The sequence below is a fragment of the Larus michahellis genome, chromosome 9, assembly GCF_964199755.1.
Source record: "Larus michahellis chromosome 9, bLarMic1.1, whole genome shotgun sequence".
NCBI lineage: Eukaryota > Metazoa > Chordata > Aves > Charadriiformes > Laridae > Larus > Larus michahellis.
Genome location: NC_133904.1, coordinates 12,877,276 through 12,900,299, shown reverse-complemented (window position 1 = coordinate 12,900,299; position 23,024 = coordinate 12,877,276). Strand labels below are relative to the sequence as shown.

General features: G+C 37.2%; 1 protein-coding gene across 17 annotated transcripts in view; it reads left to right on the top strand.

Annotated features, from left to right (window-relative positions):
- Positions 1-23,024, top strand: part of SEMA6D (semaphorin 6D) — a 686,608-nt gene that overhangs the window by 549,183 nt on the left and 114,401 nt on the right. For all 17 annotated transcript variants that reach the window (XM_074600714.1, XM_074600710.1, XM_074600709.1 and 14 more), the window contains one exon: positions 546-626. The gene's annotated coding sequence lies outside the window, so the exon portion shown is untranslated. The remainder of the gene's footprint in view (positions 1-545; positions 627-23,024) is intronic.

Sequence of the window (23,024 nt, the reverse complement as noted above, 5' to 3'; positions counted from 1 at the left end):
AAGTTTGCTTGTCCCTGAAGTGCTGCAATACAAATAAGCTGTTAAATGCCAACTCTGAATGTTATTTTTCAGATGTTAAGAGAGATAATCCTGCATTAAAACTATTAGGAGGCAAATTTATTTGAACTTCAAAACCTCTTTGATCTGAAATGAAAATGAACTGTGTATGAGTGTATGCTTCATTAATTTAGGGTTGGCCAATTGTGTGGATTTTTGTTTGTTTGTTTTTTTCCATGAGGTGTCTTTCTAATGCAGTTTATTAAAACTAATAATGCAATACACTGTTATTTCTCCTGGTAAAATCTATTGCATTGCTTTTATAAGAGAACAGTTTCTCTGTAGAAAGTACCCTGTGGGAATCAATATTCAGGTTCACAGTCACTCGAAAAGTCAACGTGCTGGTGTGTTGCATTCAGATCTATTTTAGTGGTCTTATCATTAAACCTGCAGTAGGCATTTATAAAGTAAGGCTTCCATGGGTACTGGGAAAGTGTGATTAAAAATAATCATCTGTCTGATGAATATTTTCCTCTGACTTTTGGCAGGATCACTCATCTGAATTTGTGCCAGACTCTACACGAACACTGATGCCAGCAATTTAAGGATCTTCATATTCAGTCTCAGCGGTAAGGTCTAAAGATACCATAGTAAACCACATTAGAATATTACTGTTTTCTGTTATGTTACACTGAAACTGAATCTGTGTGAAAAATGACATATTTCCCCTTGACCAATGCAATGATAGAGAGATATGAGAACATATATTGATCTGCAAGACATTGAGCTCAGGACACAAGTTCTGAGCAATTTTCATCAGACTAAAATCAGAATGGCTGGTTTTTATTGTCCTCTCTACTAATGTAACTGCTCTCGGAAGGTTTGACATTGTGCATTTTGAAGAAAGTAACCATTTACAGAAGGGTGGTGGCCAGGCTCCAAAGAGAAAGTAAAATGCACAAAAAGGAAGCTCAGTAGTTTGTTCTTACTGAAAACTGAGCAATAAGTTGTAAAATTACAAATTATTTTCCCCTCTAATGCTATCTTTGTTGTAACTAGTCTGATTGATTACACCTCAAGTCAGATTCTCAAATACTGCTGTGAAGACCTTGTGAAGGGGTATAATCTATCTGCATCTTCAAGCTTAGAATTTCTGCTGCAGAGGTAAATTCTCAGCTTTAGTAAAAGAGAAATGAAAGAAGGAACAGCTGCGTCCCACAATACTTTTGCAACAATTTGGAATACACTTTCTAGAAAACTCTAGTTGGGTAGTGTGGAGAAGGTCTTTAACAGGAAATCATGTTGGTGTGTAAATGTTCAGCTTTGGGGGGAAGAAAGATATAATGTTTTTATTATAATATTGTCTATGATGATATTTTGGTCAAAATTATTCTCATTTTTATGCCACATACTGCATTAAGTATTTTGGGTCCAGGGGAAGTAGGAGGCCAGGGGAGGTGTACCACTGCGTGCTATACTCCTCCACTTAGCATTGACTAATGGCCACTGTTAGAGGCAGGGTATAGAGAGCCCTTTGGCCTCACCCTGCCCAGTCATGCTCATGCTGGTTTTAGATCACCGTGATACAGACATCAAATACCACCACTTCCAAGTCATGATGATTCCAGGCTATTGCAGTATATATTTTTTTGAATTAGATTACACCACAAAACCTATAACTCTTCTGACCTGGAAACAAAACCTGTATTCAGCAATCCTCTAGCAATTTATTGTCATTAACCAAGTAGTTCAATAAAATCTCTGCTTCAGTTTAAAGATGTATTCAACAACAATAGCATTCCTATCCAATCATGCTCTTTTCATATAAAAATGAGCATAATAACATGTTATCATGAATCGTCAAGATGGATTACATTTCATTATTGCTGGGTAACTTTTATAATGTTGGAATGTGTTCCTAATAAAGGACAGTATCTCCCGCAGAGCATACTGTACTAGTAGTGCTCTTTATTAGAAATAAAAGAATACAGCATTCATATCATGTTACTTGATCACATAACCAAGGTACAGAACAACAAATTATCAAGGCAGTTTTGTAAGGAAATAATACAATCCCAATAACAATATTCTAAACTTTTCAAATTGTTGTTTGACATTACTAAGTTCTCTGTGCACTGTAAGTTGGAGAGCTGAAAGTCAGTGCTGTTCTGGCAGACAGACTTCATGGAAGCTAAAGGTGTCTGGTACTGAACTACTAGATCTTTTTCCCCTGGAAACAGAAGACACTAATGACCTAGTAAAGGAAAGCGAGAGAGCCTCATTTGTTGTGTCTTAACTAAGGCAAATGAAAATCCATTATAAGTCATCCAAGGCCCAGACCCGTGACAAAACTCCCATTCACTTCAGCAGGACCAACTGGAATAATGAACATTTAAGCACTACGAAATATAACTGGGTTTAGATAAATTTCTTTAGGATCTAGGAGAAAAATTTCACCAACTATAAATACATACAGGGAGAGAGAGAGGAAGTTTCATATTCATATTATCAGTAAATATGTAACATACACCTCGGAAGGATTAATGACCTTCAGGGCATACAGATGACCAGTTCAGTTGTTCAACTGTTATGGAGTCAAAAATTTTTTCAATATTCTGTACAATTAAAGTAAAAGTGTCTGTATGCACATGTGTGTGAAAATTAGGAAAAAAAGAGTGTTCCTTCTTACTGCATTTCTTTATTTGACCATCCCTTCACACTTCATTTCAACCTTTATATGGTTTTTGTGTTCGTACTTTATTATATTTTCTTGAGGCAAGAAAGGTTTTCAATGAGAAGTTGATGAATGTCCATATTAAATTGGATCCCCTTTTTTAATTAAGTTCATCTAAATTTAATTTTGCAATTCTACTTCAGTAAACTCATCTGACTCCAGATGTTGAATGTGCTTTTTCTATTCCTGCTCTCACATAATTGTACCTGTAAAAGATTTATGACTTAGAGAGGCATTTCTGAACACTTTTGAGTGTTTTCAGCATATGTTTCATGGATGGCTAGTAACATGACCAATTAGCATCCAAAAATACCGCTCTGCACCCAGGCTTTCTTTTAATAGGATGTTACTTTTATTAGCTTGAACTTTAAACAAATAATGAGTTTAAAAGAAACATTATCAAAGCATTTCAAATGATAGCAGGATATTGTGTTCTACACAAATTTTAGAAGTGAAAGAGAAGTCTTCAGAAGCTACAGGATGCCATAAGAAAAAATATAACTAATAATTACTCAGTTTGATTAAACAAATCCCCAAACAATTTGTGGGGTTTTGGCCCCCTTCCTTTCATTACAACTGTGGTGGTAAATTGGTTCTGTCAGCATGTTACTTGAACTTCTTAAACATGGCAAATATATATACTCAAGTGCTTATTGGTCTTAACGATTTCAAAATGCTTTTGCTAATTTTGCGAACATGAGCAATAACTTTGCAGATTAACTATCACCACATACTTTTCATATTCTGTCATGACTTCTGGATCAGTGTGAATGGCTCTTGTTTTAAGAATTACCCAGAATTCCCTCCTTAAATCTGGACATATCAAATAACATAGTATGTGATACATATAAGGCATTGTATCATGAAGGCTCTGGTTCTCATCAAAGAAACAGATACCCCAATTAAACTTTCAGATAATATTAAAAAAGAGTAGTCTAATTGTAAACAAAAAGATGGTCTTGTATTCTTTTTTTTCTTCAAAACAAAATCAATTTCTGTGATTTTTTGCTGATGTAAGCACTTTTGATATATTAATTTGAAATATTTATCCATGCAGTAAACAAATCCAGTTTTGAACATTTGTGTCAATTCAAGGCTCATAGGATGCAAACTGCTCTAGACATGAGTGGCAATCTGTCACTCCAGGTTGTTCGGAGGTTTCTTCAGAACAAGTAAATTTACCAGTACAAAGCATCAGTAATGCTAATATGAATCCATTTCTCTGTTGTCTTCTTTTATATTCCCACAAGCCCCAAGAATATAACTTGGTACTTACTAAAGAGTTCAAAGAGGTGTTTTTATTCCTGTGGTCCATGTGTTCAGAAAGTGAAGGAGTAAGTGACTCAGTAGGACCTGTTTGCACGAGAGATGTCAGTGTCAAGGCAGCAGTGTCTTTAATGACTTTCCATAGGCAGTGGAGGAAGTCAGTCAGGGGAGCTTCCTCAGTCAGAGGAAGAGCATAAGCTCTGGAAGTTTGGCTCTTCTTTTGCACTCAGATCCTATCTTTCTAGTGAAAGATGACCTTCTAGTGAAAATCTCACTTCTGTGAGAGTTAGACTTGGGCATCTTTCTCATAACACATTTTGCTACCTTTATTCTAGTTCATCTCTATTTCCTAAAATGGCTTATCTCCATTCATCAATAGAAGGTGTGACTTTGCATCGTTTTCACTTCCCCCAGAACTCGTAGTGATGCTGGGTTAAACTGACTGCAATATGAAATGCAGAGCAAGTATACACTTATGAAAGTTTTTAGCAGAGGCTCAAGTAGCTCATTTAATTTCTAGCAGAAGAAAGAAACATAACAGTCTCAATCGGGTGAAATGCTTCTGAGCTTTAAAGGCTTCATGTGGGAGTCTGGATGGGAACCAAAGAAGGAACCACTTCAAAATTGCAAAATGACAGTTTGTGTTATTGTTAAATTGTCAAGATTTTCTATATATTTGCTGAGATGGTAACCATACAGGGTGTTTTCAAAGACACTAACTACAGAAGGGTATGTTAAACCTCCAAAGTCTTAAGAAAGCCTAATGACTGCCTGCCAATACAGCTGAATCCTGCTGGGTAATGGGGGAATGCCTACCATGTAAATATAAAGGGGGTTATTTAGGAGACCCAGTGAGCTGTGAATTATTGCCTAGGTTGTCACAAAAAAAAAAAAAAGAAAATGAGTTGTGAAGAGGAAAGAACGTGTACTGAGTTCTGAATAGCATTGTGAGACTTTTTTTGAGATAGATGGGGAAACTTATATACACTCTCTGCAAAAAAAGGTATCGGTTTTGTCAGATTGCAGGTGCACCAGCCACCTTGATTTCTGTGAAAAACCCATTAAGGAAACAAAACTGGGTTATTTTTATGACAAATGCATGAATCAGAAGAAAATAATATTTGTCCAATAACTGAATTTAAGATTTGTATTGATCTGGCTTCTGCTGACATCAGTGGGAACTTTTCCACTGTTTTTAATCGGACTTGGGCTAAACCCTTGGGGAGTTAAAGAGTTTAAAAGCTGGATTGACAGGAGAAGTAGTAGGGACTTCCAAGCCTTGTTGTATCGAACATCATTAGCACAAAGCAATTGAAATTATAAACTTGGAAATACTTTTAAAAAATTGGTCATTTAATGTGCTGAAGCTCATAATCTGAATCCCAAATGAATCGTCTGAAAAACTGTACTGTGCACTTCTATAACGTTACATATATGCAAACAAATTTTTAAAAATGGGAAGAATTTCACCTAAATTATGAAGCTTATCTTTCTGTTCTCCTCAGGCACTTCATCACAGACTGAGGCAAAAAATACCAGGGTAGTAGGATCTAAACAGCATATTGTTTCTTTCATATTAAACTCATACAATCTCTGTATTTTCTGTTCCATTGTATAGTAACAGGAACTTATTCTCATCATCTTATCTCCTTAAGTGGAGTATGTGAGTTTAGGGTGACAGAAAGAGCATAGAAGATGAAAGTAACTTAGGTCAGCTATGCTAATTTTTTACAGCTAGTTCCTTTAAGCAGACCTAGCTGGAAATATTGTCTTGTTTTTCAAATTATAAGTGGCTTTTCAAATTAAACCTTTTTTTTTTTTTTTAAATCCTGCTTTCAGCAGAATAAATAAAATTTCATACAAACAAAGACTGAATAAAAGGGGAAGACTGAGACCACAGGATGGATAAGACCACAGGAAAGAGTATTTTTCAAGGGGTCGGCCTTATTTTTCAATAAAAAAAGATTGAGATTTTATTGCTGAAAATTAACAGTGGAAAGTAACAGGAAAAGTAAATGTTTTTTCATCTACATTTGGAGGTGGAGTAGAATTCTTCAGATCTCAGTAATTGTTGGTAAGGACTTTCTCTGCTGAGCTGAGTGATTCTAAATTGAATGATTTGTTTTTCAATATGAATAAGATTTTCTTATCAGTCAGCTTACATGTAATCAACTTAAATGCAGTTTTAGAAAGAGATGAACCATGTCAATGTAATTCCCAAGATGAGAAATGAATACCTGATGAACTTCATTCTTCTAAGATAGAAAATAATGCATTACTTTAGCTTTTTTTTTTTTCCTGGTGATTCTGTTAAATAGCGGTTATGAGGGGGGTTCTTGTTACACAGAGCATAATCTCCATATGGTATATACACATACTTACCCTTCTTGTACCATAATTCCAGCAGTAGTGAAATATCCCCAAATACGTTAAAGGTTTTGCCAATGGAGCTGTTTAAGAACACTGAAAATAAATTAAAGATGATAAATTAGGCTAGCCAAAAAGGAAGATTGGGTTTTAAACAAAAACAATGGTAGTCAAACGTGAAGTATGGACACACTGAACCTTTGTCTTATTTTTGTTAGGTTTCACCTGTCAAAGGTGAATGTGAAACAGTAGTCTGAAACATCAGTAAGAAATCTTACATGACACTGCAGTGCTTCATGACTGTGTGTTACATGTGCAGGAAGGACCTCTTCAAAAACAATTCCCCGTTTTACCAAGATCTGAGCCAACAGCCCACTGGAACCTCTGTTATGGAGTGATGGGATGTTATTGTCTCCCATAAAAATGGAATAATTCTTCCTTCATGAGAATTAATAATACATAGTACTCATTAACTGATTTCTTACTCTTTTTTTTGTTGTTGTTTTTACTAAATGTTCATAGTTAAAATGCAAACAATGAATAGTACTCTTAAAAAAACCCAAAACAACAACAACAACAAAAAACCAACCAAAAAACCAAAAACAAACCTCAAAACTCTACTGGTCCTCCAATTGTATTTGCTGCATGCTAGTGCTGAATTACTAATGAGAACATATTTAGGTATAAATAAATCTTTTATCCTCATTATAACTCCACTGTGTTCCTACAGTGAAATCATCCACACAGAGCTGCTTATGGGTTGAAAGCCTCAATAGCCTCTTTTATTTATAATAAATATTGCATACTAATGTTAACAATGTCATTGTGTGATGTCTCAATAGAGGATTATGACTTCATGTAATGTTAGCTTGATGTCTTTTCTCTCCTGTAATGGAGTCAATTTTCCTTACAAAGGAGATGAGAATCACTTATTCACAAACCTTGTAACAAATATTCTATGTAAATACTATGTTAACCCAATATTAAGCTGGCACAATAAACCTCAAAGCCAGGAAACACAAAGTTCAGTGCTTAATCTTAATTTACCCCTATTGGGTGCCCTGAAATACACTTTAAAGTTAGAAATCCGTATTTCCCCCCAAATGGTACTTGAAGTGTGAATTACTGCATTTTCAGGTGTAATTCCACATGTAGGTATATGGAATATTCCCGAAATGTGCATGACTATAAATAACATAATCATAAAAATGGTTTTGTGGCACATAGCTAGTGCAAAGAGAGGATAAAATGTATTTATATTAATGAGCAAAGAGTAAAGCAATCTTCCATCATCTACCAGAGACAAACGGCACATTGGGGAATAGGGGCCCGTCTCAAACAGCACTTATGCACATGCTTAACCTCAATTAAGGCATCAACGGGACTTCAGTACAATCTTAAACACCAGGGGGAAAAAGGAACTAATGCATTGGCGTAAAGACTCATATTTATATAATAATGCAAAATATTAAGTAAACTATAGCACAGTCATTTATGATGCATGAATATAGATATCTTGTAATATTAACATAATACAATTGGATGCTTAGCTCCCGAACGCCTTCAAAATAATTTATCTGAATGCTCATGAGAGAAGTTCAGGCTAAGATGAAAAGCATAAATCCACCTAACAGCTAACAAATAATTCACATAACTGTCTGAAGACATGCTCAGAATACCGGATTTTATGATAACAAAAGGGCAGAATATTCTAGCTCTTGTGAAAACACCAGCTCTTCTAAGTGCAAGTTTGCAATTTAACATTAAAAATAAAATTAAACAAGCGTTATCCTTTTCGGAATCCTTTTCAGTGGAGTAGGACACGTCTGGTAGGAAACGGTTTCAGAACCAATGCTTTAATCCCAGTTTTTTGTGTCTGCACAAAAAATAGATGTCACATCGTTTCGACCAGTGCAGGTACTGAAAAAGCATGGATACTTCTTAGGGAGAAAATAATGTGTGATACTTGAGAAAGAATTAATTCTCACTTAAACTAAACCCATGTCTGTATTATCATCAGAGTATCACTTTTAACTGCAGTGTAATCCTGACTGATTTGTGTGGAGATCTGCAATGTGCTAATATTTTTGGCTATGTTACAAATATGTTATTCAAGAGCTATTATTTCGGTTAGTAATTTTAGGAACTGTTAGCTAGGTTGTCTTTTTTTCTGCCATTATAAATTTGGAGATATTCCACCCGTGTCAGCAGTCAACTTCACATTTACACCAGTCTATCTGTATGGGATTAAGCATTTGCTCTCTTGTCTATGTTTTCTAAATTTAACTCCATATTCATAACTTTATTTGGAGTTTCCTTTTGTTTTCATTAGAGTGTGTACTAATTAGAAATAATTCTAAACTACAAAATGATGTGGATTGTGTTGGAATGAACAAATAAGAGGATGTGTACATGAGACCCTCTGGCTGAACGAGATGATCGGTTCCTGTGTGCACAAAGGAAATTGGGTAGGAATCACCTGATATTTTTGCCTGTAGTCGCTGGGATGACATGAGCATAGGTTTGAAATGTGTGTGAAATGAGGGGAGCAATGAACAGATGTAGTTTCAGCTTGTTGACAAGGTGGGTGTCAACAGCTATCATTTCAGGGGCAGTGTGCAACGCTGATGCTGCTCAGGGGGTGTAGATGTGTTTACCTGTGGAATTTGTTACCTCTGTGGTGATAGTGCAGCTAAAAAAATCTAGACTTTGTTCAATTACCTCCAAAAAGACAGGCGTCTGAGTCTGTGCAGGGCTCACTGTAGGATTCATGGAGTCTTAAAAATTTCCATTACCTCTGACTTAATTTTGTGTTACTTTACTTCAGTGGGGACTGTTCACCTGCTTACAGTCAAGCATGTTGTAAATGTCTGCAGGATCAGAGCATTTGATCATAACTCTTTGGGACACTACACTGTGCTCAGTGCAGGAGGGGTCAGGCATAACAGTGCCTTGAAGTTTTAGCATGATGTAAATAGTCAAGAGAAATATGAGGCTCTAAACTTCAGCCAGCTTTTGAATTATCTTAAATGTATTTATAAAACAGGAAAGACACTATTTTTATCTCATTTTCATAACATAAAAAATTCTAAAGGGATTTTCCTTTGAACTTCACAAATATCTGCTGAAATCATCTGCCAGCCCAGCACAAAAGCTGAAGGTTTTGAGAATTAAAAATGAGTGAAACCGGGGATTTTTGCTGAGACCATATTTCCAGGTTTTGGGACACATTTCTAACCGGACTTCCACCTGTCGTAACAAAGAAGGGCCAAAACCTCCCCATCTGTGAGGGAATTTCACCATTTCTGCTGGTTCACTCTGGTCATCGTGGTGAAGATGAAAGGAAGAGCCTCGATGAAAAGGCCTGGCTCTCGCTGACCGCACCTTGCCTCTGCTGGAGGCCCGTTTGGGATTGTCCCTGTCCCACCCTGCGGGGCTGTGGAATGTGCAGTAGCTGTGCTGCCTGGCAGCAGTGTCAGCGCTGGGCTCAGATTACAGCCTGACTGCACAGCCTCTCTGCAGTGAAAGCCATGCATTAAGAGTCCTTGTAAACAGATAATTAACTTCATGTTTAATTATACGTCCAAAAATTGTCTGAAAATTGATGTTCAAAAAATTAAAAACTAATTCAAATTTTTTAGCAGCTCTTACCACATTCATTAGGAAAAACCTCCAAAAAATTGTCTCTTGAATAAATAAGCCTCCACTTACATAAATAAAGGAGCAATATTTAGATTCCAGTTCATCATGCAGGAGAAATTTGGCAAATCTGATGTTTTCAAATAAATTTGGTATGTGTTATGAGAATAATGTCAGTGGAAAGGTTACTTTTTAATTTTTTTATCTTTAAAAATGTAAAGGAGAAGGAAGAAAGTTGGCTTTGATAAACAGAAAGGCAGTGATTTAAATAGCTAGAACAGTGATAAGGCAAAGAGCTTCTAAATAAATGAGGCGTGAAATTTTTTTTAAAACTCCAAATGAAAATTGTGTATTCACCAGAACAGCTTTAAATTTTATGAAACAGGACATCAATATATTTTACAATTTTGAGCAAGGAAGCAGAGTCTTACCATAATAGAATATGTACTACATCCCTGCAAAGAAGACAAATAACAATATCTGAAATGCTTTCACCTTGACCAAAGAAATTCTATAAGATAGAAGTAATTTTGATCTTGCCACAATAAAAGAACATCAGAATTTGGAATTTGATAAAACTGTTCTGTTGGCTGGGAAGTTTGCCTTTCAACTGTGTTTGATGTGATATTCGGTTCATTTTGCCAAAATATTTTATGCCAAGTATTGCTATTAAATCTTTTATGTTGCAAAGATTTTTGTCAACAGACACACAAGGATTGGGTTTTAAGTGGAGTTAATCATTGAACTTGGAGAAGAGAAACACTGGGGGAGTACTTCACTTGTACAAACAAACCACCATGCAAGCTTCAGCCATTTATTACCCTGTTTTCAAAACAGCATAGGTAAAACATAAAATCTGGCTCCCCCTCTGATCTCTATTCATGTTTAAGTCTTGTAGAACCTATTAGAAGAAAGGGATAATTAAAATAGAAAAAGCCATGTATTTGCTGCAGCTGCTGGTGTATCAAATCTTTTGAAGTCTACTTTAATCAATTATATCCGAGCACTTCTTTTGCAAGCCTAAGAAATAACATAGAACTTTCTAAGATATTATTGTTTTCTAACTCTTTCAATTCTTTGTAAACACTATATATCATTATAATGATAGATTTGCCTTAAAAGGGAAAAGGATCCCCATACAATAAAGTAGTGCCTTGCCTTTTCAACCTATTCCCTCCGGTGTGTCCAAAACAGTCACATTTTAAAATAATATTTTTAATTTGTGTTTGTGGTTTCATTTTACTATTTGATTTACATTGTAAATTTAGGCATCTCTTAAATGCAAAGGTAAATATATATTGCAAAGGTGTGGTTTGGTGTTTTTGTTGTTACTGTGCACTCAGGTGTATGTAATCACTGAGCGTAGATTAGCCATGTAATGGGAGCTGCTAATAATTGTAGACATTTGGCAAGTGATCCCTTTTCATACCAGACAGGAGAAGTAAGGCCATACTTCTACATGGATAATACTGAGTAATGTTTAGCAGATATTACTATGGTATTACTGAAACTCTAGCTTATAATTCTTAAAGCAAGATCTAGCCTCCGTCACCAAATGCAGAGAGATGTGATAGTCAATTGTGATTGGGATGTGGCAGAGAGAATCTGTGGCACAATCCAAGATAAGAAATAGATCACAGCCTGACAACAGGGCAGCTCTTGCTACCTAATGAAGCTATAGTTCCTAATGAGCTTGTCCTCTTGAACCATAAAGGATAATGGATCTATGCAATTCTGGACTCCTTTCCCCATTTTGCAGAGCCCAGGTCCATCTGGGACGCACTATGGCATAAAAAGATGACTGCCATTTTCCATTGCTGGCACTTCAGTTAAAATGATTTGTCCTTGTTGTTTTGTATTTTCCATAGTAATCATTACCATAACTCTGTGTCCAGTGGCATTTGACTGTGAAAGTGACACCCCCGCTAGGGAATATGTCTAGAAAAGGAGCAGACAACATGACAAATGTTGCTAAAGTAGCATCATCCTTGATGGTTTTGTAGCACTCTATCCCAAATAGGGACAAAAACTTACAACATGGACCAAAAAGTAAACATGCCTATGCCCTGCAGTTTACCAGGGTCAGCTGCAGGCCATCCCTAGTTTGGGTTTTGAATAAGGCCATAGGCAGTGGTCCTGTCTTCCTTAACACCTGGATCAGAAGGACCATAGAACCGTAGGGTTGGAAGGGACCATGGGGGGTTGAATTGCAAGGTGGAATCCCAGGTATTGGTTTGGAACTAGTGGAAGGGTACAACAAAGCACGCTGATGTTCATTGCCTTTCTTTAGGTCAAGATCCTTTTATCAAGGAGCTAATGGCTCCTTGATAAAGCTGGCATGCGTTACAGATGGCCTGGCAGTGCAACACAAAAATGCCAGTTTGGGTGCCACAAGTAATCTTTCTTCCCAAATGATGAGAGTTTTACAGGAACTGCTCTAGTCTGGCTTGGCAGCTCGCAGAAATATTAGTTTTCCCCACTACTCACTTTGTCTGCTCCTGTTCCTGCTTCAGCTGTAAGCCAGCATCTGAGACAGACAGATCCTGCACCAATGAGCTCACTATACAGACGCAGACAAAAGTCAGGCAAAGAGTAATCCCAGTAAGATGTGAGTTAAGAAATTCCTCTGCCACTTGCACAGCTCCCTGGAGATGACAGAAGAGACATAACAGTGACTCTTCCAAAACATATGACTCCATTTCTTGTTATTCTGTGGAAGGTGGTGTAACTACCTTAAACTTTGAAAGTGTGTATATAAGGGTATAAATAACAGATCTCTGAGCTGTTTTAAACCTTTTAAAAGCTGTATTAATCACAAAGAATTTCTGTCAAAAAAACAAAACAAAAAAATCCTTCCTGCAGAGGCATGTCTGTTGTAAGTACTTAAAAATAAATCCCTGAACTGAAATTTCCAAATTAAAAGTTTTATTTTAAAATAAAACATTCTACCACATGTTTTTCCTGAGGAAACTTTGAATAATTAGAGTCTCTGCTAACTTGTTTCTGCTGTAAGGGCAGTGCATGGTGTGGGAAGAGGGGTCTTCCCATGCAGCCGGTGGCTCCAGGAGATGGAGCTGAAGAGCAGCAGGATGAAGGGAAAGACCCCGACTTGTCTGCCCACCCACGGCTAGGAGCTATGGCTTCTGTGAGCCCTGGGGCTTTAGTTCAAAGAGTATTTCTTTTGAGGGAGTTACCCATGGACTCCTGCATCCTACATTACTTTGTTATGCACAGAACAACTGTTTGTGTGGCCTATGTTAAACAGCAGAGCCTGTGTATTTTTCAAATAAAGGAGAAAACCAGTCCAGTTTACTACTCAGTCCCACAAACATCTGTTTTGGGGACAGGGCAGAAACAAGGAAGATGATGCAGAATATACATGTTTATTTTTTACCCAGGAACATTTTCTTCTAGCTATACCATGTGGTCTTCAAACACTTACTTTAGTCCAACTGCGGAGAGTATTGGGGTACAGGGGCACAGCATGTGGCCAAGGCTCCTTCAGCTGTCACTGCTGTGGAAGGAGATGCTTGTGAATATAAATGTCTGGATTCAAGTCTTGAGAAGCCCAAACAATCCTGGAGTGGCTGTGTCTTGCACCCTTGTGAGTCCACAGAAATCAAGGCTTGAGTCCATCACCAAGTCCTGTTACTGTTATTGTAATTTTTGCCTGTATCATAACATTTAGATATGCAGCAGATACAGCAATGCCACGCTAACATAAATAGGTAAGGAATATTTTTTCTGAACAGAAGTGGAAACAGCTGCTCTGTAATGCCTCTGAGTTACCTTGAAACAAGAGCCAGAGAAAACGTAATGTGTCCCTTGCCTGTAAAGTCCCTCTGAGGCTTTAACTTTGTGCACATCAAAAGGTTTTACTCTCCAAAAATTACTCCTCAGTTAAAAAGAGAGAAGATGGCCTTTGCTACTTTTGCCTAGAGCCCAATATCTTCCGACATTCCATAGCAGCTGTGGCAATGCTCTGCTTAGTGCAAAGAACATCTGGGCTGCCTGCAATTCTGGGAGAGAAGTGTCAAAAGTGTCATAGGCATCCTTGAGCAAAGAAGGATCTTCACTTTTATTACACAGAAGTGTCAAAAACAGCATTATTGAACATCAGGTTGCAATTTGGCACGCAGAATATAAGTCTGAATAGATGTGACAAAACCCTTTCCAGGAAATTGCTACTTTGCATTATTTTTTCATAGTTTCAAATTAGCATTTAAAGAAAAAGAACAAATGGGGAGCAGCTAGCTAACCCTGACAATGAAAGATCCTAGCATTCTTTTTTTGGTGCCGACTTCACAATCTCGTTGCTGTCCACTGAGTGACTGAGATTGATTAAATCATTGTCATCATCAGTGAAAAGCACTGCATCGATCCAGCCTCACTCACAAAGCCAGCCTATGTGACGCAGCTAATTTGGCATAATTGAAAGTTCCAGCTCCAGAAGGTCACTGAGCTGGACTCAGGACACTACTTATCATTTTATCCCTGGAACAGGGTCAACTCTCCTGATCAAATATGATGGCTTTGTGTCACACTCTTAATTGCTTTTTCATGGTTTGTGCAGGATAAACCCAGACTTTCATATTTTGATTGAATTTTTATGGTGGACAGGAGATAATTATCACCTCTTTATGCTAATTTTTTTTGCACTTTGATTAGACCAAAACATGGGATTGAGCTCTTGTTTCTTACTCAAATACAATTCTACTAAAAAAAACTTCAGAGCAGGACAGCAGATGTGTTTAGATAAGGATGGCAGTGTGATATGTATCATTAAGTATTTAATTTACAAAGGAAAATACAGCACTAGTTAATAGTTTGTTGGAACAGAGTTGAAAGCGATGTTCCTCTCTTCTGTTACATCTCTCCCACCTTCTCCTCTTTGTCAATTTTCTGCTGTTCTCTCATGGAGCTTGAGTGCTGCACTTGAGATCTCAGGCTGAACCAAGTTTGAGACCATGGAATTAAGTACACTCAAAGGTCACACACAGTCAGAGAACAGAGGAGTCGCAAAAAGACATGCAGGCAGGCATCAAGACTGGGTTGTCAGCTCCTTAGTAATGCCAAGTGTTTCAGCTGAAACTCCTCTGAACAGGGTCCAATTTCCTGATGAAAGGTTGCGCCTTCAGGAAAATGGACATCAGGCCGTTTGCTTCATGCTTTAAGATGGACACCAAAATCCCACGCCATTTTCAAGACGTGTGGTTTATGTAAGCAGTGCAGTATGAATACGCGTGTGTAAAAACTGTTTCTCATAAAGAAAAACAGTCAAACACTGAAGTGTTTGGAAAAAATTGTTTCTTTATGCTTTACAGAATCCAGTGGGCAAAGCTAGGAATTTAGGTAGGCCTTACAAGCTGCATAATTGCTTTGTTGGCCCTTTGCTTACATTGAAATTAGCAGCATATCTTTGATTTCTTTCCCTGTGTTTACTGTTAAGTCAGCCTATCCCAATAGCTCCCATTGTTTCCCATTCCAAGTGCAGGTTAAAATGCCAGCTTTCTAACGGTGAATGTCATATATAATTTATCATAGAAAAAAGTACTTGATAAAGTCTCTGCAATGGTTTCTTCTTGCTTTGTTGTTCAGCTAAGGGGTATTTTGTGTTTCGGGGGTTCACTGGTTACTTAAGGTTTTGGAGCTTTTTGGAAGCATGCCTTCTATCAGCTATAAAGCAAGCAAAAAAGAAAAGGCACCAAAATGCTAATGTACTGGTAAATAAGGTAAAGGACAGTTGTGGTCCTTTACCACAGCTTGTGTGATCTTGTGGGACACTGGCTTGACACAACCTTTTTGTGATGGATTAGGATACCTTAATTTCTGAGTTGTTCGGAAGTGATTTTTTGGGGAAGGATTTTCACAAACCAAGCAACATAGAATTGTTATGAGTTTGGTGATACAACATTTTTTTATGATGATGAACAAAACAGTGAGTTAAGATAGTTGACTTATTGAAAGAGTGTAAGACATAAAAAGCAAACAAATCTTTCTATAAAGTTTTAAAAAATCTAGTGTTTGCACAGATTTATAGAAATAGGAGGTAGGTCTATATCGAATGTATAACTGTGTTCAAAAATAAAGGTCTAATCTAGGCCAAAGGGAGATGACAAGCCATCATGCAATAGTTTTGATGGTTTTATGTTTTGTAAGTCTTTCAAAAGTTTCATCTTAGCAGCTTTTAAAACAAAACTTGCAATCGACAAATCCCACTGGGCTCCTATTTATAGTATCCTTATTTTCAAAGAAATCAAATCAGGCAACAGTTTTTAACATGAATAATATTGCTCCCAGCATTCTGCCTGCAGCCCACACATTGTGTTTTTTGGCATGATCGTAGCAATTAAAAAAAATAAACAGCTCTTTAATATTTTTTTATACATAAGCTATTACAGTCAACGCTGACACAGCTGGCAAAGAAACTCTGTGAAAGGTAAACATTCTGCTAAAAATGTAATATAACATATTGTTGTGTTTGGTTGTTAAAATATAATCTTCCTGAAAGAATATTTTAAAATTAATTTTTTTTTTAATTTTTTTTACAGAATTTCTACTATATTGGTATCTGATTTAAAAAATAATTACCTTTTAAAGAAATGACACTTATGATACTGGGTGTTTCAGTCAACAGCTTATTGAATTTTTTAAAATATTTTTACCAAAAATCAGGAAAGAAAATGAGGTATGATGTTTTATCTTTCAGCAGAATGTAATAGTCTGAGCTAGTAAAATCAATTTCTTTTAATAATATTCTGTCAAAAGCAGGAAGTTCAATAATAAATGTCTCCACATATTTAAAAGGAAGAAAACTTCCAACAGAATTAAGATTAGTTTGTGACTTGCTTCAGCAACAACAAAAGATTGTCTAGTTCCTTGACCTAATTACTATGAGCATGTACAAAATGAGATTGTGGAATGATCACTAGAGAAAACACTCAAAGATGTTTCTTTTTGGTAAGGGCCATAGATAAATAATTATTTGTTGCATATGCCCAGAAGTTCTTAAGGTACTTTTATTTTATTTTTTAAAATCATGACTTTGTGTGATTGCTTATGATTAAGGTGCTGCACTTGCAACGTTTTATTCCCTATTGGAGGCAAATGCAGAGGCAGCCACGCAGAGCTGGGTGAATACAAGACGCTGGTGCGCTCTGCAAGTTTTGGGAGGATCCTTAGCCAGAGCCAGGTGGTGCCTATGTGTTGCAAAACCCACCTCTGCCACAAAGCATGCTGGTGTTCACGGGACAGCCTTGTGGGAAGTGTATGTAAATAAACAAATGCAGAAAGCACCTAGTATAACCATTGCGGAAACTTGTGGACACATTAGAGCTACACGCACTCCATATTGCATGACAGCTCAGCAGTTATTGAAAATCCTGATTGATGTTTGCTAGCCTGACATGTAAGAATACGAGATGTGCTGTTTTTTGCTAGCTGGGCAATGGAACAGCATTCTGTCCCTAGCCATCTGAGCATCCACCATAAATGGTGTCCCTGTTGGCTTGCCTGTCACACTTCAATTAATGTTTGAAAGGATTTTTTGAAAAGATCCAACTTTTACTGATTACCAGTACATCCTTGGTATTGGTGTCTTCCAGCTCCCAGTTGTTTCTCCTTCTCTCAGACTGAATTATAAAAAGGGCAGGTGTGCTGCAAAATAGATATCTGCCCTTTTATAATCTAGTAAATAGCCCTCTGGGTACAGAGTTGGAATATATGGATTTAGGTTTATAAAAGCAACTGAATAGTCATTTTTAATGTGTCTAACATGAGATGAAGAGAAGCACTGAAAGTTTAGAGCAACCTTCAGTAGAGAGGAAAATTATCTGGTGAATCCTATTGTTGATCTTGGAATGTGTTTCAGATGTGGACTTCACATGGCCCTCAGGGCAGTTAATAACAGCTAAACGAGCATTAACCCTGCTGAAGTCAGTGGAGTTCTATCAGTGTGAATCCAGGGGGTTGTCTTTATGTTTCATCACAAAAGAAGTTCAAAATAATCGTGCAGTAAAAACAGTGTAACAGAAACATTCTGAGGCCTGATACTGCAGTCATTCTGATCTGTTACACCAGCACAATTGTGAACCAGCACAGAAGCTGGGGGGCAGAAGCTAATCTTGGAATTTTTGTCTAACTAGACTTTTAATAACCTGTGCTCTCTCTGTTCATGGAGATGATTATACCTGACATCATATCATAAAAATACAAAAGACTGGGAGCATGATGGATTTCATGTGAAAACTCAGTTGCCCTGATCTGATCCTCATATAAGAAAAGAGGGGAAACTTTACCAGATTCAGGAGGTTTCAGTACAGCCTGAACTGTTAGAATATGAGTATCTGGCGGCACCCCACATCAAGTTTTCCATTGGTTCTTTAATCTCAATAGATATGCCCCCTTCAGCTGTCCCAATGCGCATGTTGGTGGATTTGAGATGAGTCATATAATCCTGACTGGGGCCAGTGTCTTGCTGTTCTTACTGAGTTTCAGAGCAAGCTCCTTGCCAAATGCAAACCTAGACATGATGATTAAATAAAGTGAACTATGTTCTATTAATCACTTACCCTGTAGACCCTCCAGGATCAAAACAAATGAAAGTTTCACGTGCCCCTGTCTAGTATTGGCAGTACATTTGGTTTAGGCTTTCGGAGCCATTGATATATATATTCGTCTGCGCTCTGATAGTGTTTCTTAGTAGTCGACATAGACCTCTTCGCAGCAAAAGGTCATGGTCCTGATGAGCAGATCATCAGCTGTACCTCTTCCCTGAGACTTCCAGCTGAGCAAGTTGGAGGTCCCTGTGGGACTGTTGGTGTACACATGCCCATGATGGAGGCAGGATTTGCATTTCTAGTCTAGCCCAAAGTCAATAGGAAAGGAAGAACTATGCTATGAAAGAATTTAAGTCTTTCATGATATACAGCGCTATGATTATTATTATGGACCTTGTATTAAGCCCATGTAAGACAAAGTTGTTCATGTTAAACACAAAAATATCCGAGATAATTTTATGTCCATTGGAAACAAAAGGGGTGGAGGGGGAAGAAGAGAAGGAAAATGCAAGGGATCGATGTTTCCTTAATAGAAAAAGACAGTGTCTGTAGGGAGAAAATTATAATTCTATGGTTTTTAAGACTATTACAAAGAATAGAGAATAAAAATAGAGTGAGCTGGAAAAAGCAATAAAATCTATAAACATTAATTCATAGCGTGCTTTTTTTGAAGTATATGACATTTTTTTCCACAAACCCACTAATAGGGTTCTAAATATGAGTGAGAATAGCAAATTGCTTTTTCCATCTCTGGGATCTATAGCTTCACCTTTACACTTGAATAAAAACATTAACCAAGAGGCAGATACTTATTTCTTTTGTTTATGCTCAGCCTCAGGAATTTTTCAGCTGAAATCAATAATTAAAATGTTTATTAGCCATTGTAAGTGTTATAAATGCAACTTTGTTAAACACAGTTTTTTTATATATATATATATATAATGGATAACTGAGATATTTATGTCCAGCTTTTTTAGCCAAGTAACAGAATTTGGGAGGAGAGACAACGTATAGCTTCATATTTACTTGGTAGATACTGTATTCACTAAGGAGATTCAACCAATTTGGTATCTTTTCATTTTCTTTACATAATAGAAAGCAGTAGTTGGTTCTTAAGAAGAAACAGTTCACACAGGGTTTATTTCAAGTGTTATAGCAAGCTTGGGGTTTAACGTAAAAGCTTCGAAAAGATCACAGAAGAAATGTACTAAATGATTGCAGGAAGTAGAACTCCTGGTGCAACCAGAATTTCATACACTCTTCTGAACAAATATAAGTCTCTGATTAATCAAAAATACTTATAATGCCTAGCTGAGGTTACATATGTAGTTTTATATATGCGTATGGAGCAAGACGATTTGGGTATATATTTGAAAAGAAAAAATGAGACCTTAGTATTAAAATACATATCTTAGCTTGTAATATCACTACTTTTGTCTATCTATTTCTTTACTGTTGTCTGCTATCTCTGCTGTTGTAACCCGTGCTTAAGAAAAAAAAGTGTTATTTTAGAAATTTCATAACGAATTAGCTGAACACCATCTCTCTGTCAGATGTAAAAGGTACCAGCATATGAACCAATATTCAAACTGAGTGTTTGAATCTGTGTTTTGGATAGAAGAGGGATTGTGTGCCCATACGCAGTACTCTGCCATAGAGGGGCAAAGGTTAAATAGACCCACACTTCTGTTCCTCCTCTTCCCGTGGCACTCTGGCCAGGAATGGTTTTATTGTGAAGGAATGAAGACATAGTTCTTGCTTGTTAGGCTCTTGGGATTATAACACTGAATATAGTGAAATAAGTCTAAAGCTGTTGAATGCTGGTGAGTTTTCTTCATATATCCACAGAAATACAAATCTGTTTTTATTTTTTTTCACACTTCCCTTAACAATTCCGCGATATCAGTTACTCTGCTCTGATGAAACAAAATGCAGAGGTAGATCTTTTTGCTACCTCTGAGTGTCCCTCGCTCTGAAGTGGAGCTGCATATGCAGCTGACATGGGAGCGCCACTGTTCCAGCAGGCTGCTGCTATCTTTTGCGTTCTCCCTTAGTGAGAGGCAGCCAAGCTCTGCTGGATTCTTCCTCCCAGCCACAGATCTAAACCCACCGAACCAAATAGTTCAAAATACTATGTTGCCCACTTGTTCTTCTCCTTACACCAGTGGTGCTAGCTTGGAGTACTTCATTCTCATGTGCATCTCTATTTTTCACCACATAGCTTTTCTAATAAAATGCCTTAGTTTAATGAGCATGTGAAATGTTCTTTTTCTCTGAATCTCTCCTCAAAGCAACGTCTGCTGCGATACCACAAGAAGTCATTTACACGCAGGGACAGCAGGGGTTCTGTGACAGACAGAATGAAAGGTGGAGATTTTTGTTAAAAACTTTCAGATGATTTAGGAATCATTAAACTGTGAAATAGGTATTTCGTTAGCTTACAATTTTTCCTATACATAACATTTATTCCTCTTCATCATTCCCTGTTTTTGCTTCTCATAACTATTTGTTGCATCTTGCTTCAGACTAAAGTGTCAACTCTGAATAAGCCTCATATCTTCTTGCTCACTGACCTAGCACAGTGAAGCCAAAGGCAACATCCACATCACTGCAAATAATAGTCAGCCCCCTCAAAGAAGTCATAGGTAAGCAATACCCTTCTCAGTGTGAACAGTCACTAGGCAAGGTATGTTCATACTGTAGCCCAGCATATTTCTTAGGAATTATATTCTGTGGACTGTACTTTAATATGCGTTTCTTAGGATAAAGCTATTATCCTATAGGCCAAATTAATATGTCCACATTTTAAAAGGAAACTAATCATTTGGATTTAAACACTCTTGTGTCTTGTGTTTGCAAGAGTGGAGAAAATTGAGTCTAATAGGAAACCCATGATTATATATCCGGTGTAATAAACACTGCCAACAAATTTCTAAAGGCTATCCAGCACTTGCAGTAATCTGCCCTATATTTTGTTCTCGTTTATGGTGGTGATAATACAATTTTGTTTGTATTAATACCAACCCACCAAAGTTTCTGACTGACAAGGAGCTCCTTCAAGTTTTGCGAAGGACTGGAGGACTGAAAGTCTGCTGTACTTCTGCTGTCAAAGGCACTTTTTAGTCAGTGGCTCCTTGTAGCAAGCAGCGATGGCTTGAATCTTGTATCACTCAATTATCTTCTGGTTAGATTTCTGTAAGCTTCTGTGAGGATAAGTTTAAAACTACCTGTATTTTGTTAGAAGCTGAGCATGCCAAAATATGCTCTTCTCTTTGGTTTATTCACTGTTGCAATTTGGAAATAAGTAGTGCAGCTAAAAATGTCGGCTATTTTGAGACTGATAAAGGATAAGTATCATGGAAGAACAAGGTTGTTATTTTTTTGTGTTTTTCATTTAATTGCCAAAAAGTTTAGCCAGAATGAAGAAAGATATTCATACCGGATGGAGGCTGTGAGATGAGTGACATTTTAAATACTCATCCCCTCTTTTTCATCTCAGTTATAAAGAACAGGTTTAGTGTAGCAAAGGAAATTGCAAGGCTGGTAGATTCGGCTGTATTTTCAGTATACTGGACACATTGTATGAAGCCTGGCATACGAGGGAAGACATTGCAAAAACACCAAAAAAAAGTAAACAGATACTCTAACAATAATTAATAATTCTCAGTTAAATGAACGAAGCACATCTGGTGAAACTACAAGATAGGAAGGATGCTGAGCTCTTGCTCGGCCAGATGTAAAGAAGATGGAGTTTGGATCTACCATGGCTTTCCACACTTGGCCTGGAAAGTGCAATGCTTTATGTGAAACAGCCAGTTTGGTGGTGCATTCCCATACCAGAGTCTCTCCTGACACTGCTCAAAAAGGAACATACGTATTTAAATGAGAATAAGAAGATAGGACCCCAAAAATATGGTCAATATGTTAGTCTAACTATATCATAAATATCACAGGAACTCTTTAGGATAAGAAAGATCTCTTTTTTTTTTTCTGCCTCAGTACAAATCCTGGGTGAGGGAAGGTTAATTCTGAACACTGATGCCCAGTTTTGAGATACCATGATAGGGAGTAGCTCCTTCCAGCCTAATTTTGTCTAGATTAGCCCACAGGGACCTCTGTGCCTATAGAGCTGGCCTGCTTCTTGTCCAGCAAAACTCAGTTAAGTTTGTAGATTCTATGGGGGAGGTACTTCTTATAGGGCACGGGTCAGGACTGGGACTTTTCAGCATTACAGTAATACAAATAATACATTATGTTAGGAGGCTTTGAAAGAGAAATGTTTGACTGTATTGAGCAAGTAATGATGTTTGATGTACCTCCAAGGTGGCAGTCAGTGGGTGAGCCTTGCAAAACTCAGCTGCTTCTCTCTCAGCAAGTTTCCGCCTTGTAAACAGTGCCTTTGTTTTCTGTCTATGTGGGCTCTGATGCCTTAGATTTCCCTTTGATGTATGAATGAATCCAGT